We start from the raw sequence: 18,984 nt of genomic DNA on the forward strand, positions 1-18,984 counted from the left end.
TGAGGTACTTGTATAAATATATTAGAATCAATGAGGGTAATTTTTTTGGACTCCTTCACATTAAAGACCAGCCAGGTAAATTAAATATTTTTGTTAATAAGCTAACTAAATCCTCAGCTACAAAGATACTTCAAAGAAAACCCACTGCTGTCCAGTGCATTTTGACTCATAGCGACCATATAGTACAGCATAGAACTGCCTGATAGAGTTTCCAAGGAGCAGCTGTAGGATTCGAACCTCAGGCCTTTTGGTTAGCAGTCTGAGCTCTTAACCACTGCACCATCAGGGCTCCAAAAGGATTAGGTAACTCCCGAATACTTCTCTTTGGAAAGGTTTCTAGGATGCATTTTAGCGTTTCATAATCTCCACTCATAATAGAGACTAGGATCTTAAAACTTAGACCTATCCTCGTTGTCCCTATTTATTTATTTATTTTTCCATCAGTCTCAAGTCTTTGAATAGTTAGAATTCTATAGTGCAACCAAGCCTAAGAGAGGGTCCTCCCTAACATAGAAACAACCTTAGGATAGAAAATAAACCCTTATAAAAACCAGTATCAAAAATACTCTTTGGAATTCAACATTATGACAGCTTTGGAATAAGGAAAAAAAAAAAGCCTTGATTTGCAGTATTATGAGCTTCTTAGGCTCATCTATGTAAATAAAATATGACTTTGAACAAGGCATTAAAGTCTTTCTGAGTCTCATTTCCCTCATCTGTAAAATGCAAGTTACAGTGCGTGTGATCCAAGGTTTTCTTCACTCCTGATCTTAAAAATTGTCTTCTATATGTGGTAGAGAATAACAGCGAAAGATTGTTAGACACAATTAATACTCTTAATGCATGTTTTGGAGCCCTAGTGGTGCAGTGGTTAAGAACTATAGCGGCTAGCCAAAAGGTCAGCGGTTTGAATCTACCAGCTGCTCCTCAGAAACCCTATGGGGCAGTTCTACTCTGTCCTATAGGGTCACTATGAGTTGGAATCAACCCTGCAACAAAAGGTTTGGGTTTTTTGTTTAATGCATTTTTATAGCAGAATGCTTCATAAAACATTGCAAGCCATTAAAGTTATTTTAAAAGTCTTACACGTTTATACTTTTTTTTTTAAGTTTTCTGAATAAAGAAGAGAAGCCATGAGTAAATCATTAACAGTTTTCTTTGTTCTTTCTGGGAAGAAAAACATCTCCTTTGTTACCATTTTAAAAATCATTTATCTCAATGTCACCATATCCTCAACAAACCAAATTTAGATTCATACACTAAATATTCACTTATACTGACAATTATATCTGCGTAATAGAGCAATACAAAGCATTTATGTATGAAATATTCGAAATCAGTGTTGTGAAACTTAAAAGTCAGTCAAGTTTGACTTGGAATTTATATCTCATTTGAGATACGTAACACTGAAATAAAAGACTGGAATTGTTTTACAATGATGACAAGTGCCAAAGTTGCAAATATCTGAGATCTTCTACCTTTTAATATGAATATAAGACTTTTTTGTCCAACGTAACATATATCTTATAAAATATATTAGATAAAAATTGAGCGAATAGGAAGGATAGTTAATAAGTGGTTTGAGGAATTTCAAATGGCAATGAATACATGATATTAATATTTATCTCCTTTAAAAGTTTAATTGACACATTTATAAAGTATTTACTGAATATTATTAACATGTAGCATTTGACTTTGGATTCTGCATTTAATATTTATAAAATATAGAACATACACCAATTTTATGTTCATGCAGATCTTGGTTTCTTTAAAATTGGTATAGCTTAATAAAGAACAGGAAGGACATTTTACCTCATAATAGAGATTCATAATTTCTTTTAAAAATAAAATTATCTATTTTCCTTTGTATATAGTAATTTCTATTTTGTTCTATAACATATGTAAACCTAACATATTGTTTCTATATGAAAACTCATCTAACTCATAACTATATGTTAAAGATGAGAATAACTTTTCCATTATTAAGTATCTTGGGTATAGAATAAATGCTGTTTTGTAGTTTCTTTTTGATTCTTCTAGTTAATTTGATCAGATTTCATGTCTTGTTCTTGCCAGAGCTATCAATTAAGGTTAAAACAAGATGTTCGAATTTAATCTCTGTGGCAGTATTAAAGGGGACACCCCCCCAAAACTTATAAATAAAGGAAATAATATTCTTCTCTGGGGATTTAACTTTAAAATCAATAAATAATTGATCAGAAAAAAAGAGTTTCAAAGCAGCTCAGAAAGACAGACTCACTTGTAGGCCTGCAAGAATTGGTATGTAAAATATCATTGGTTGTAAAGGCCTATGTACCTGAGTGCCCCAGGGTCCTCTTGGAATTTGTTCACAAGTAACCATGCTTTTTTCATTGAGACAACAAATCACCATTCTAACAAAGATAGCCATTGTTGCCATCGATATACCATATTTTTACACAAATAGCTATGCCAATTTATTTTTTACATGTTTGCTATAAAAAAAAAAATAGTATAACCTGCTTACGAAAATACCTCGCAGGGGGAGGGCACAGTTGACAAATGTAGATGTGTGTTATTCACATAAAAAATATGGTACTGAACATAAAGAGGACAAAAGGCTTATAAAGAAAGCTGGCCTGGGAACGCTACCCAATATGAGTACTTTCTGTTAGTTATAAAGGAGTCAAATCGTATCTTCTCACAAATAACCAGATGCAATATAACTATGAAGAAAAGCCAGGTCACAACTACATTTAGAGATACTAGAGTTGAGCATAATGGAAAACCACATCTGAGGCACATCTCTATAACCAGGCAACAGCACTTCTGCTGAACTCTTATATTTGGTATTTGGACACAAGTGTTGTTGTCATATCCTGAAAGACATTCAAGTTTTCCACAGTTGACTGACCTCACATGTATTCTTCTCTTGAACTCTTAGAAAAAGGTAGTCCTTCCTTGAACCTTTATAATAATAAACCTACATTCATCATCATCTGTGGAAATATGAGAATATCTATTCTTTGCAACCTCAGTGAGCTAGTGCTAAGAGAAGACTAAAACCCAATGAATGCGCTACAATATTTATAGAAAGATGATGCCAGTAAATAGTGTGTTCTTGAAGACTAAAACCCAATGAATGCGCTACAATATTTATAGAAAGATGATGCCAGTAAATAGTGTGTTCTTTAATTATGGAAGCATAATAGAAGGAAATTCAAAGGAGGAAATGTTGGCAGTGTTCACCCTAGCACTGCCCAGGGGAGAAAGAACCTGGCCAATGGACTGCAAGTGTAACAAAATTATTGTGATAGGGATGCTTAAATCTCTTTTATATGATGTCATTACAGTTCAATTGATCCAACTACTCTCTTTATTCTGATCTCATGTCTAGTAAGCAGCCTTTGATGTAATTTAATTTGGTTTTTCATGTATGTAGGTTTATAAGGATAAAATGCATTAATCAAAGGGACATTTGAATCACAGGTGTTGGCAAAGAATACTGAGTATACCATGGACTTCCAGAAGAATGAACAAATCTGTTTTGGAAGAAGTACAGCCGGAATGCTCCTTAGAAGCAATGATGGTGAGGCTTTGTCTCACATACTTTGGACATGTTATTAGGAGGGAGTAGTGTGTGAAGAACATCATTCTTGGTAATGCAGAGGGTCAGCGAGAAAGAGGAAAACCCTCCATGAGACGGGTTGACACAGAGGATGCAACAATGTGTTCAAAAATTAGCAACAATTGTGAAGATGGCACGGGACCCTAAAATGTTTCCTTCTCTTATACATAAGGTTGGAACAGAAAATATAAATATACATAAAGTAGGAGTGGATTCGACGGCACCTAAAAACAACAACAAAGTATTTTGTGGTGTGTACTAATAGTTTTCATTATGAATTGATAAACAGGCATCCTTATTTGTTTACATTAGTTAATTTAGTTTACAAAAATATAATACCCAAGAATTACATATGCTTTCAGAGTAAATAAGGTTTTTAGGTCTGCAAATGCTGAGAACCAGAACTGGGCCATTTTAAAGTAACCACGGTAATAAATGGCACCCTATCTCTGGTGACGAAGTGGTTAAGTGCTCTGATTGCTAACCAAAACGTCTGCAGTTCGAATCCAACAGCTGCTCCTTGGAAACCCTCTGGGGCAGTTCCACTCTGTCCTATAGGGTCGCTGTGAGTCAGAATCAACTCAATGGCACAAAACAAGACTTTTTAAGAGACAACCAGCAGCCAAAAGTCTTCATTGCCTTGGGCTATAGGTTAGAGCCTTAACTCCCTGACTAAACTTTTACAGTCATGTGTTATAAAGGGATGATGACGCCAGCCCTCACGACTAAAGAGGCACATAGAAAAGGTTCATTGTTCCCCTTCCCTTCAGTCCACATTCACTGAGGTATACTACCTCTGTACTAGCACTGCATTATAACCATCTCATCTGACACTACATCCTCTTCAAGCCCACTAAATGCAAGAATTCCAAATCTAATAAGTATAAAATGCTTTACATTTATGTAGTATTTTACAACAGTAACATTTCTTTCACTTACTTATTTCATATCTCATCACAAGCTTGACATGTTGGCATCAACTCTGACTGTTCTCTGAAGCAGTGCTTCTCAATATATAATCCAAGGTTCTTCTGCATTGGAATCGCTGGGTGTGTCTGTCAAAACAAAGATTCCCCTATGCACCTAAGGGAATTCTATGCATACTGAGGTTTCATCAACACGTCTCTGAAATGAGAATAACAACACAAGCCCTTAATTTCCAGGACACCATGAGAATAAATGTCAAAGAGCCCTGGTGGCACAGTAGTTAAGTGCTTGGCTGCTAACTGGAAGGTCGGCAGATGGAAACATCAGCCACTCCATGGGAGAATTATATGGCGGTCTGCTTCCTTAAAGATAAGGAGCAATTCTATTCTGTCCTACAGGATTGCTGAATCAGAATCAATCTGATGGCACACAACAACCACATTCTTCCTCAAAGGTTTTAGCCAGTGATTCTTACTCTGGCTGCCAATTTGAATCATCTGGAAAGCTTACAAATATACCAATGCATAGCCTCATTCTAGATTGATCAAATCAGAGTCTTTGAGAATAGGGTTCAAACACTAGGGGATTTTAAAAGGCCTTGGTGATTCTAGTGTACACCCAGGGCCAAGAAACCATTACTCTAACCTACCTTTTTCACTATTAACATGTGTTTATTCTTTCTCTGCTCAGTCCTGCACCATACCCATGATTGATTGCGGATCTGACAGCTGTGATCCATACGGTCTGCACTGACTGATTTTTAGAAGTAGATAGGCAGGCCTTTCTTCCTAGTCCATTTTACCCTGGAAGTCTGCTGAGACCTGTTCACAGCAATATATAAGACTCCACTGACAGACTGGTGGTGGCTGCACCTGAGGGGCATTAGTCGGTAAGCAAACAGGGTCTCCTGCATGCAAGGTGAGAATTCTACCACAAAAACCCATTGCTATCCAGTCAGTTCTGACTCATAGGGCTCAGCTGTTAATAGAAATGTTGGCAGTTGGAACCCACCAGCTGTTCCACGGGAGAAAGATGTGGCAGTCTGCTTTCTTAAAGATTTATAGACTTGGAAATCCTATGAGGGAGTTCTACTCTCTCCTATAGGGTCTCTTTGAGTTGAAATCAACTCAGTAGCAGTGGGTTTGCTTTGGTTTTATTCTTTCTCTGGGCTTTTGTGGGCCAGCTTCAGTATGATCGACAGATTTTAAGAAGTCTTAAACCTCAAAACTAAAACTACAAACACAGACTTTATTAAGAAAGTGGCTAAACCCACCACTCCTGTTGAGTCCATTCCAATTCATAGCCACTCTATAGAATAGAGTAGAACTACAGAAGCAGAAGCAGACCACCACATCTTTCTACCATGGAGTGGCTGGTGGGTTAGAATCAGCCAACCTTTTGGTTAAGGAAAAATGAATTTACTTGTATATAAATAAAAATTTTAAAAAGTAAGGCTACTCAGACCAATAATACACAGCACCTCAGATGTTCTCTGAAAGTAGACTGCTTCTGGAAATGAATGAGTATCATGGACCTACAAATTACTTTTTCCAGTTACAGGGTTGTTTTGCTGATGAATGTACATAAATTTAGAATCCTGGGATGTTATAGGCCTGCATTGTTTGATATCATAGCCACTTGCACTTGGGACTATTTAAATTTAAATTGATTAAAATTAAAAAGAATTAAAAATGTAGCCCCTCTTGTGGCTAGTGGATACATACTGATATGCAGTTATAAAACCTGTCCATCACTGTGGAACTCTCTGTTGGACAGTGCTATAGACCGTATAGTTAGCCTTACTTTACTGATGAGGAATCTAAAGCACAGGTTTGCCCCATGTCATATAACTACTTGGTGGAGAACCAAGAGAAGAATTAAATGTAAGCTTAGTATTCTATATGCTGTAATGAGCTTACCTGTGGATCAATAGTTATAATGATGCTCACAGTTATATTAATAATGACATAATAGAAAAAATTATTGATGACCTAATATGAGCCCGACATTCTTCTTAAGGCTTTTGTGTTACCTTGTCTAATTCTTACAGGAGACTTAAGAGGTAAGTACTAATATTATATCTAGAAAGCAGAGAACACCAGAAACATGTTTTCCTGTGTTTTATTGATTATACAAAGGCATTCGGCTGTGTAGATCATAACAAATTATGGATAACATTGCAAACAATGGGAATTCTGAAACACTTAATTGTGCTCCTGAGGAATCTGTGCATAGATCAAGAGGCAGTCATTCAAACAGGACAAGGGGATGCTAGCTGTTTTAAAGTTAGGAAAGGGTTTTATTCTTTCACCGTACTTATTCAATCTGTATGCTGAGTAAATAATGCAAGAAGCTGGACTACACGAAAAATAACTTGGCATTAGGATTGGAGGAAGACTCATTAACAACCTTGGTTATACAGATGACACAACTCTGCTTGCTGAAAGTGTAGACAACTTGAAGCTCTTACTGATGAAGATCAAGAACTACAGCCTTCAGTATGGATTATACCTCAACATAAAGAAAACAAAAATCCTGACAACTAGACTAATAAGCAAAGTCAATAGAAACTGAGAAAAGATTAAAGTTGTCAAGAATTTCATTTTACTTGGATAACACCATCAGCACCCATGGAAGCAGCAGTCAAGAAATCAAAAGATGTATTGCACTGGGCAAATCGAGTGTTAAAAAGCAAAGATGTCACTTTAAGGCCTATGGTGCGCCTGACCGAAGCTATGGTGTTCTCAATCACCTCATATGCATGGAAAAGCTGGAAAATAAATAAGCAAGACCTAAGAAGAATTGACACCTTTGAATTAACGGTGTTGGCAAAGAATATTGAATATACCAAGGACTGCCAAAAGAACAAACAGATCTGTCTTGGAGGAAGTACTGCCAGAATGCTCCTTGGAAGCAAAGATGGCTAGACTATGTCTCACATACTTTGGACATGTTATCAAAAGGGATCAGTCCTTGGAGAAGGACATTATGCTTGGTGAAGTAGAGGGTCAGTGAAAAAGAGGAAGATTCTTACTGAAATGGATTGAGACAGTGGCTGCAACAATGGGCTCAAGCATAACAATGATTGTGAGGATGGTGCAGGACTGGGCATTGTTTTGTTCTGTTGTACGTAGGGTTGCTATGAGTCAGAACTGACTCGATGGCACCTAACAACAGCTTTAGAAATGGGGTAGCAAAGCCACAGAGTTTACCCAAGGATGCACAACTATTAAGTTACAAAAATGGAATGGCCATATATACATCAAATATATAGGGAGCCCTGGTGGTGCAGCAGTTAAACTGCTTGGTTGCTAACCAAAAGGTCAGCGGTTTGAACCCAACAGCCACTCTGTGGGAGGAAGATGTGGCAGCCTGCTTCCGCAAACATTTACAGCCTTGGAAACCCTACAGGGCAGTCTACTCTGTCCTATAGGGTCACTATGAGTCGGAATCTACTCAATGGCAATGGGTTTGGTTTGGGTTCATATGTCATTTTATATATTCCATATATAAATCGTTATACGAAGCTAGTATGAAAAATCCACTATACCAAGAAATTATAACAAGGTTAAAAAAAAGAATTGTGTCCCTATAACACATTTGAGGTGCCACAAGGTATGAAGAATTTTCAGCATGATTATACCAGGCAGCTGTTGAAATAAATCAAGTAGAACCATTATGGTAAGCTCATCTACTTAATCAATATAAGAGACCACAACAAGACTCATCAACCGGCCCCTTGTCTCACTGGGAATGAAATGTTTTAATGCAGTGCTTCAGACAAGAAATTCTATTTAAGGCACGCTTAGAATAAGGCTCAATTCCAACAAGAACTTATCTAATCTAGGTTAATTGTTTTTGTGAACATAAACTGAGAATACGGCCTCTGTGTATATGTGTATATACGTTGGCAGTAGCATCAGCCCAGGAGTTAACTGAAAATATATTGTTTCCAATTATTTAGTTTCCACTTTGTGATATTTTATTATAACCAGCTTGAGGTGCCCATTTTTTTTAATACCCTAATCCTGAGATACTATATTGAGAGTGTTACTGGAACTTAAATTTTTCAAACATTTGGAAGAAAGACTAAATCAGCATCTGTAAGAATGCACAACTGGAAATAAATAACAAAGACTAATATATAGTCAGCTCTGTAATCAAGAAAAGTCAATTTCTTAATGCTTGTCTATAGAACAAAAAAGAAATAAAACAGCATTTTGGTCTTCTAACTCCCTTTGCCTCTCTAATTACACGGGATTGTTTTAACAGTGTTTAGTAGAATGTTGTTGTTGTTAGGATTCACTTGTGGGGGCAGGATTTTCAGAAGCCATTTTGGGTAATTAGGCAAGCTTTGGATGGAAGTTATGTGGTAATCATAGGAGAGCAGAAAGCTTGAAAGAGTTAGAATCCCTGATGAGAGTGAACCTACCTTATCCATCTTGGAGTGCCTACACCTGAACTTCTATATTATTGTTGTTATGTTATTTGGTGTGGTTACGGATTGAATTGGGTCCCCCAAAAATGTGTGTCAACTTGGCTAGGCCATGAATTCCAGTCTGGTGTGGTTGTCCTCCATTTTATTATATGAGGTAATTATCCTATGTCTTGTAAACTCTAACCTCTATGATGTTAATGGAGCCCTGGTTGCCCAGTGGTTAAGAGCTGATCTGCTAACCAAAAGGTCTACAGTTCAAATCCACCAGCTGCTTCTTAGAAACACTATAGGGCAGTTCCACTCTGTCCTATAGTGTCACTATTAGTCAGAATAGACTAGATGGCAATGGATTTGGTTTTGGTTTTATGATGGTAATGAGCAAGGATTAGAGGCAGTTGTGTTAGTGAGACAGGGTACAATCGACAGGATTAGGTTGTTGTCATGGATTGAATTAAGTCCCCCCAAAAATGTACGTATCAGTTTGACTGGGCCATGATTCCCAATATGTTGTCATTTTCCTATGTGTTGTAAATCCTGCCCTGATGATGTTATGAGGAAGGATGGGTGGCAGTTGTGTTAGTGAGGCCAGACTTAATCTAAAGATTGGATTGTGTCCTGAGGCAATCTCTTGAGATATAAAAGAAATAAGCAAGCAGAGAGACAAAGAGAACTCATACCACCAAGAAAGCAGCACCAGGAGCAGAGCACATCCTTTGGACATGGGGTCCCTGTGCCTGAGAAAGCTCCTTGACCAGGGGAGGTTGGAAGACAAAGACTTTCCTCCAGAGCTGACACGGAAAGCCTTCCCCTGGAGCTGATGCCCTGAATTTGGACTATTAGCCTACTTTACTGTGAGGAAATAAATTTCTCTTTGTTAAAGTCATCCACTTGTGGTATGTGTTATGGCAGCGCTAGATGACTAAAACAGTTGTATTTTGAGCCAATCTCTTTTGAGGTATGAATGAGAGAAGCGAGCAGAGAGGAGAGGGATCTCATGCTATCAAGAAAGAAGAGCCAGAGCAGAGCACGTCCTTTGGACCCAGGGTCCCTGTCCTGAGAAGCTCCTTGATCAGGAGAAGATTAATGACAAGGACCTTCCCCCAGAGCCTACTGAGAGAGAAAGCCTTCCCTTAGGGCTAGCACCCTGAATTTGAACTTCTAGCCTTCTAAACTGTGACAGAATGAATTTCTCTTTGTTAAAGCCATCCACTTGTAGTATTTCTGCTATAGCAGCACTAGATAACTAAGGTGCTATCAAATCAGTTCCGACTCATAGTTACCCTATGCACAACAGAATGAAATGCTGCCTGGTCCTGCACCATCCTCACAATTATCATTATGTTTGAGCTCATTGTTGCAACTACTGTACATCTCATTGAGGATCTTGCTCTTTTCCATTGACCCTCTACTTTACCAAGTGTGATGTCCTTCTCCAGGCACTGGTCCCTCCAAATAACATGTCCGAATTAAGCTAGATGAAGTCTTACTATCCTTGCTTCTAAGGTGCATTCTGGCTGTACTTCTTCCAAGAGAGATTTGTTTGTTCTTCTGGTAGTCCAATATATCCAATATTCTTTGCCAACACCATAATTCAAAAGTATAAGTTCTTTTTCAGTCTTCCTTATTCATTGCCCAGCTTTCACATGTATATGAGGCAATTGGAAATACCATGACTTGTGTCAGGTGCACCTTAGTCTCAAAGTGATATTTTTGCTTTTTAACACTTTAAAGAGATTGCAATGGTTAAGACTGCATATCAACTTAGCTGGGCCATGATTATCAGTGTTTCTATGTGATCACCCCCATAATGGGATCTTCTGTGAGTAGCCAATCAGTTGAAAGGGCGTTTCCTTGGGCACGCAGCCTGCATCTGAATATAAGCAGACATTCTGGCTTTTGCTGCTCTGAATCTTGAAGCTGGCTCCTGTTTATCTGATCTCTGGTTCTTGGGACTTGAGTTAGAAGCTTACTTGCTAATCTTGGGATTCATTGACCTTCACAGCCTGTGAACAAGAGCCCTGCTCTCCGACCTGCCAATTTTGGGTTTGCTGGCCCCCTACATGAATCAGGAGAAGCCTCTATCCTGTTTCACAGACTTGGGACATTCCAGCCTCTACAATTGTGTGAGCTGTTTCCTTGTTATAAATCTTTCTATATACATATTTATACACTTTACTGGTTTTGCTTCTCTAGAGAACCCAGCCTAAGACAGAGGTCTTTTGTAGCAAATTTGCCCAAAGCAATACAATCTTTTGTTTCCTGACTTCTGCTTCCATGGCGTTGATTGTGGATACAAGTAAAATGAAATCCTTGACAACTTCAATATTTTCTCTGTTTATCCTCATGTTGCTTATTGGTCCAATTGTGAGGAGGCACTTTTCCCCAGTTGTATTTTGAGTGCCTTCCAACCTGAGGGGTTAATCTTTCAGCACTATTCAGATTATGTTCCACTGCTGTTCAGAAGGCTTTCATTGGCCAATTATTTTTGGCAGTAGATTTCCAGGTCCTTCCTCCTGGTCTCCTGTAGTCTGGAATCTCTGCTGAAACTTGTTCACCATGGGACCCTGTTGGTCTTTAAAATACCAGTGGCATAGCTTCCAGCATCACAGCAACATGCAAGCAACCACAGTATGACAAACTGACAGACAAGTGGTGGTCCTTTATGTTACAGAACAAAACACTGCCTGGTCCCGAACCATCCTCACAATCATTGCTATGTTTGAGCCCATTGTTGCAGCCATTGTGTCAATCCATCTTGCTGAGAGTCTTCCTCTTTTTCTCTTACCCTCTACCATACCAAGCATGATGTCTTTCTCCAGGGACTGGTCCCTGCTAATAACATGTCCGAAGTACATGAGACAAAGTCTCGCCATCCTCGCTTCCAGTGAGCACTCTGGCTGTACTTCTTCCAAGACAAACTTGTTCATTCTTCTGGCAGTCCATGGTATATTCAATGTTCTTTGCCAACACTATAATTCAAAGGTATCAGTTCTTCTTTGATCTTCCTTATTCATTGTCCAGGTTTCCTATACATATGAGGCAACTGAATATATGATGGATCGGGCATATCTTAGTCCTCTAAGTGACATCTTTGCTTTTGAACACTTTAAAGAGGTCTTTTGCAACAGATTTGCCAAATGCAATATGTCATTTAATTTCTTGACTGATGCTTCCATGGGCACTGATTGTGGATCCAAGTAAAATGAAATCTTTGGTGACTTTAATATTTTTTCTGTTTATTATGGTGTTGCTTATTGGTCCAGATGTAAGGATTTTTCTTTTCTTTATGTTGAAGTGCAATCCATACTGAAGGCTTTAGTCTTTGATCTTTGTCAGTGTTTCAAGTCCTCTTAGCTTTCTGCAAGCAAGGTTGTCTCATCCGCATATCGCAGATTGTTACTGAGTCTACCACCAATCCAAATGTCATGTTCTTCTTCATATAGTCCAGCTTCTCAGATTATTGCTCACCATACACGTTGAATAAGTATAATGGAAGGATACAACCTTGATACACATTTCCCAATTTTAAAACATGCAGTATCCCTTGTTCTATTTGAACAACTGCCTCTTGGTCTATGCACAAGTTCCTGATGAACAAAATTAAGTGTTCTGGAATTCCCATTATTTGCAATGTTATCTATAATTTCTTATGATCCATACAGCCAAATTCCTTTGCATAGTCAATAAAACACAGATAAACATCTTTCTCATATCCTCTGCTTTCAGTCAAGATCCATCTGATATCAGCAATGATATCCCTGCTTCCACGTCCTCTTCTGAATCTGGGTTGAATTTCTGGTACTTCCCTATCGATGTACTGCTACACCCACTTTTGAATGATCTTCAGCAAAATTTTACTTGTGTGTGATATTAATGATATTATTTTAGTTATCTAGTACTGCCATAACAAAAATATCATAAGCGGATAACTTTAACAAAGAGAAATTTTTTCTCCCACAGTCCAGTAGGTTACAAATCCAAATTCAGGGCATTGGCTCCAGGGGAAGGCTTTTTCTGTCTGTCAGCTCTGGAGGAAGGTCCTCGTCCTCAATCTTCCCCTGGTCAAGGAGCTTCTCAGGTGCAGGGGTCCTGTGTCCAAAGGACCTGCTCTGCTCCTGGTGCTGTTTTCTTGGTGGTATGAGGTCCCCAACTTTCTGTTTGCTTTCCTTTCCTTTTATCTCTTGAGAGAATAAAGGTGGTGCAGGCCACACCCCAGGCAAACTCCCTTTACCTTGGATCAGAGAGGTGACCTGGGTAACGGTAGTGTTACAATCCAACCCTAATCCATTTAACAAAAAATTATAATCACAAAATGGAGGACAACCACAGAATACTGGGAATCATGGCCTAACCAAGTTGATAACACATTTTTGGGGGGGACATAATTCAATCCATGGCAGATATTGTTTGATAATTTCTGCATTCTGATGGATCACCTTTCTTTGGAATGAGTACAAATATGGATCTCTTTCAGTCAGTTGCCAGGTAGCTCTCTTCCAAATTTCTTGGCATAGTTGAGTGAGCACCTCCAGTGCTTCATTCCTTTGTTGAAATATCTCAGTTGGTATTCTGTCAATTCCTGGACCCTTGTTTTTCGCCAATGCCTTTTGTGCTGCGTGGACTTCTTCCTTCAATACCATTGATTCTTGATCATATGCTACTTCCTGAAATGGTTGAATTTCAACCAATTCTTTTTGGTACAGTGACTCTGTGTGTTCCTTTCATCCTCTTTTGATGGTTTCTGCTTTGTTCCATATTTTTTCCATGTAATCCTTCAAAATTGCAACTTGAGAGAGGCAAAGCCAACATGGCATTATAGACAGAAGCACCGTGCTGTCCCTCCACAACAAAGACCCAAAAAACTAAGTAAAGTAGAGACAAACATCAATCTTAGAACCCTAAACTTCAAATGAAGAGATAAAGAACTCAGCCTATCATCAACTGGAATAAGAAACTGACAACAGAAACAGGAGAGATTCATGTGGAGATCCCCTATCAGCTAACACAGCACAGATCTTCCATACTGGACTCCTGTTAGAGATAGGTGGACAGGGAGAACAGGAAAGCAGCTTCATGAAGCTCCCAGCAGCAGACAGAACACCTGGTAACCAGCAATATATGCTTTCACACACTCCCTTTTTCTCCCCCTGCTGCTTGGCCCCTGTTGCTTCCTAGGTATCTGTGGTTGCTCAGCCGGCCAGAAGGAGCAAGGTCTGTGTTGCCTGGATTCAACTCACCCACCTCAGAGATCGGCAGATGGGGAGTATGGGAAAGAAGCTTTACAAAGCTCCCAGCAGGAGACAGAGCACCCGGTAAACAGAGATACACGATTTCCCACCCCCATCCTTCTTTCCCCTGCTTTACCTCCACAGCTTCCCACCAGCTGCAGTATCTTGGCCAGGAGAGAAGAGCTCTGGCCCTGTGACACTTGGATTCACCCCACCCACACTGGCCGGCTCCATCAGTGCCATTTGTTTATTGCTGGTGTTGCTTTTTTTTCAATTCTTTTGGTTTCCTCCCTGCCTCTCGTCACCACTTTCCCTCCTTTCTTTCGAACAGCTGGCTCCATGTGCCAGCTTTGCTTCTTCTTGAAAGGCTATGAAGTGTTACTTGGCTGGGGAACTGCTTTCCTGGACCATGCCACGCCACTGGTGGGATCCCCTGGGGCCTTTTTAAAGTTTTTTTGTCTGTTTTCTTTTTGTTCAAGGCTTGGGAGCCCCTTCAAGCCAGGCTATACTGCTTGGCTCAGGAGACACTTCCTCAGTCTCCACAGCCATGCTGGTGGGACCCCTGGAGGCATTTCTGGTTTGTTTTTTTGTTTTTGTTTTTGTTTTTTGTTCTGTCATCTTTTTTTGTTTGCTTGTCTTCTTTTTTCTTTCACAGCTTGGGAGCTCTTTTTAAAAGGATCTACTGTGCAGCCTGGGAGCCACTTTGCCAGATTGCACAGCCAACTGGTGGGCTCCCTGGGGGCTTTTCTTTTCTTTTCTTTCCTAATTTTGATTGATTGATTAATTTTTCTTTTTTTTTTTATTTCTCAGATTTTCGTCTCTCCACTCTAACAGCAAGCTCTTTTAGCACTCTTTTTTGTTTCTTTTTGTTTGTTTGTTTTTGGTTTCTATTTCTATCTCCTTTCTCTCTTCTTTCCCACACCCATGGTAGCTCCACACATCACAACCTCCCCCCTCCTTCCTGTCTACCTGCACTGTGCACTGAATATCACATCCCTGAGCAGTACAGGCATGGCCTACCAGAACCTGTCCTGCACTGATTCCCAGCCCTCCCTGTAAGCCCTACTGTGTGTCACAAACAACCTAGCCCATCCCCTCCCCTTCAGCTTGACCTACCCTGCTGCACCATAGCTGAGTGACTGGCCCTCTCCATTGGACAAGGAGGTGGAAAATTTCATGCCTGCAGACAAGCAAAGAACAAAAAATGCATAGCCCACCTACTCAGACATAACCAAGCAAAACAAAAAAAGCAGGATGAAACAAACAAATCTATAATCCATAAATGAAGAAAATAACTACTGAATGTTCCAAAGACACCAGACAATATCAAAAAGCATATGAAAAAACAGGATAGGAGGGTTCCAGCAGGAATCCAAGATAAAATATCACATAACTTTCCAGTAGAAGAAAAGGCACTTGAACCACCTGATAGGGAATTCATATCTCTAATATTCAGAACTATCAAATTGTTGAAGCAAAATGAGGAAAAAATAGACAAATTCATAGAAAAGCCAGACAAATTCATGTAAAAAAGAGATGAAAATGGAAGAACTGAGGAAAATAATACAGGAACAAAATGCCAAAATAAATTTACAACTAGAAACCATACAAAAACAACAATTAGGAATTCAAAAGATAAACAATAAGATTTCAGGAATAGAAAGTGTCACAGAAGGGCTGAGGAGCAGGTTTGAAACAGTGGAAGACAGGATCAGCGAAATTGAAGACAAAAAATTGGATACAGCTTTGTTTGCGGAAAAATCAGAAAAATGAAGAAACCCTGAGAATCATGTGGGATACAATTAAAAACAAAAATTTGTGAGTGATCAAAGTTCCAGAACAGGGGAAGAAAACAGAAAATACAGAGAGGATCATTGAAGAATTGCTGACAGAAAACTTCCCTAATATCATGAAAGATGAAAAGCTGATCATCCAAGAAGCTCAAAAAACCCCATTTAGGATAGACCCTGTCTTAGTCATCTAGTGCTGCTATAACAAAAAAAAAGCACAAGTGGATGGCTTAAAAAAAAAGAGAAATTTATTTTCTCACAGTCTAGTACACTAGAAGTCCAAATTCAGGGCATCAGCTCCAGCAGAAGTCTTTCTCTCTCTGTTGGCTCTGGAGTAAGGTCTTTCTCATCAATCTTCCACTGGACTAGGAGCTTCTCTGAGCAGCATACCACAGTCTAAAGGGTGTGCTCTGCTCCTGGTGCTTCTTTCTTGATGGTATGAGGTTCCCAACTCTCTGCTTGCTTCCCTTTCTTTTTATCTCTTAAGATATAAAAGGTGGTGCAGGCCACACCTCAGGGAAACTCCCTTTACATTGGATCTGAGTAAGGGTGGTGTTACAATCCCACCTTAATCCTCTCAATAGAAAATAACAATCACAAAATTGAGGACAACAACTGACTACTGGGAATTATGACCTCACCAAGTTAATACATGTATTTTGGGGGGAACATAATTCATTCCATGACAGACTCTAAAAGAAAATCACCAAGATATATCTTAATCACACTTGCTAAAATCAAAGACAAAGACAGAATCCTGAGAGCAGCTTGAGAAAAATGAAAAGTCACATACAGAGGGGAAACTGTAAGACTAAGCTCTGATTATTCAGTAGAAACCATGCAGGCAAGAAGGCAATGGAATGACACGTATAAAACCTTGAAAGAAAAAAATTGCCAACAAAAATAATATATCCTGCAAAACTCTCATTCAAATGTGATGGTGAAATTAAGACACTTCCAGATAAACAGAAGTTAAGGGAACACATAAAAACCAAACCAAACTTACAAGAATTATTAAAGGGAGTCCTTCAGCCTGAGAACAAACAGCATCAGACCACAGCCTGAATCTACAATGCAAGATTGTACCAACCAGATCCCAACCTAGGAAATTAACTCTCAAGGACTCTCCAAAACCAAAGAATTACAACAAGGAAAAAGAGAGGTTAATCTGTAAACGACAACAACATCAAAAGAAATAAAAGAGGGAATAAATAATGTAGGTATAGAACTTTCTAACGGCAAGGAAGGCAAGGCAAGACCAAGTAATAATAGACTGTCTCAAGCCTAGGAAGATGATAAGGGTAAATTTCAAGGTAAAAACAAAGAAAGTTAACAAACTGCTCATGAAAATAAAAAAGAAAAATATAAGGTCTCAATAAAAACAAAAGAAATGAAAAAGAAAAGCACAAACAAAAGGAATTCAGCACAGGAGAGTAAGAGGAACAAAGAAAACATCAGCAGCATAAAAGAAAAAAAAAACTACAAAATGACAGCAATATACACACACATTTTTTTTTATCAATAGTTACGCTGAATGTAAATGGCCTGAATGCACCCATAAAAAGACAAAGAGTAATAGAATGGATAAAAAAAAAAAAAACAGGATTCATCAATATCCTGTCTACAAGAGACACACCTTAGAAACAAAGACATAAATTTATTAAATATCAAAGGATGAAAAAAATATATCAAGAAAACATCTACCAAAAAAGAGCAGTAGTGGCAATACTAACCTCAGATAAAATAGACTTTAAAACAAAATCTACCATAAAAGAAGGGCACTATATAATGATTAAAGGGACCATCCATTGTGAAGACATAAACCATAATAAACATCTATGCACCCAATGACAGGGCTCCAAAATATATAAAACAAACTTTATCAGCACCAAAAAGAGAAATTGACAGTTCCACAATTATAGTAGGAGACTTCAACACACCACTCTTGGTAAGGGGCAGAACATCTAGACAGAGACCTAACAAAGATACAGAAGAGCTAAAGGGCACAATCAGCCAACATGACCTCACAGACATACATAGAAAACTCCACACAACAGCTGCAAAATACTCATTCTTTTCAAATGTACATGGAACATTCACCAGAATAGACCACATCTTAGACCACAGAGCAACCCTCAACAAAATCCAAAACATTGAGATAATACAAAATATCTTCTTTGACCACAATGCTGTCAAGGTAGAAATTAACAACAGAAAAAACAAGGAAAAAAGTCAATTATTTGGAAAGTGAATAGCACCCTGCTTAAAAACCACTGGGTAATAGAAGAAATCAGAGGTGGAATCAAAAAACTCTAGAATCAAATGAGAATGAAGACACATCATACCAAAACTTTTGGGACACAGCAAAGGCAGTGGTCAGAGGTTAATTTAAAGCAGTCTGCACACATCGAAAAAGAAGAAATGGACAATATCAAAGCATTAGCTATACAACTCAAACAAATAGAAAGAGTACAGTAAAAAAAAAAAAAAAGCCCACAGCCACCAGAAGAAAGGAAATAATAAACATCAGACCAAAAATAAATGAAATGGAGAATAGAAAAACGAAAGAAAGAATCAACAAAACCAAAAGTTGGTCCTATGAAAGTATCAACAAACCACTGGCCAAACTGACAAAAGAAAAAAAGGAGAGGATGCAAATAACCCAAGTAAGAAATAAAATGGGGGACATTACAACAGACCCAACCAAAATAAAAAGGATAACAGAGCATTAAGAAAAAACTGTACTCCAACAAATTTGAAAACTTAGATTAAATGGACAAATTTCTAGAAACACATTACCTACCCAAACTAACACAAAATGAAGTTGAAAATCTGAACAGACCTGTAACAACAGAAGAGATTGAAAAGGTAATAAAAATAACTCCCAACAACAACAACAAAATCCTAGCCCAGATGGATTCACTGGAGAAATCCAGCAAACACTTAGGGAAGAACTTACACCAGTACTTATCAAGCTACTTCAGAAGATAGGAG

This window comes from Elephas maximus, chromosome 1 (assembly GCF_024166365.1).
Source record: "Elephas maximus indicus isolate mEleMax1 chromosome 1, mEleMax1 primary haplotype, whole genome shotgun sequence".
In the NCBI taxonomy this organism is placed as follows: Eukaryota; Metazoa; Chordata; class Mammalia; order Proboscidea; family Elephantidae; genus Elephas; species Elephas maximus.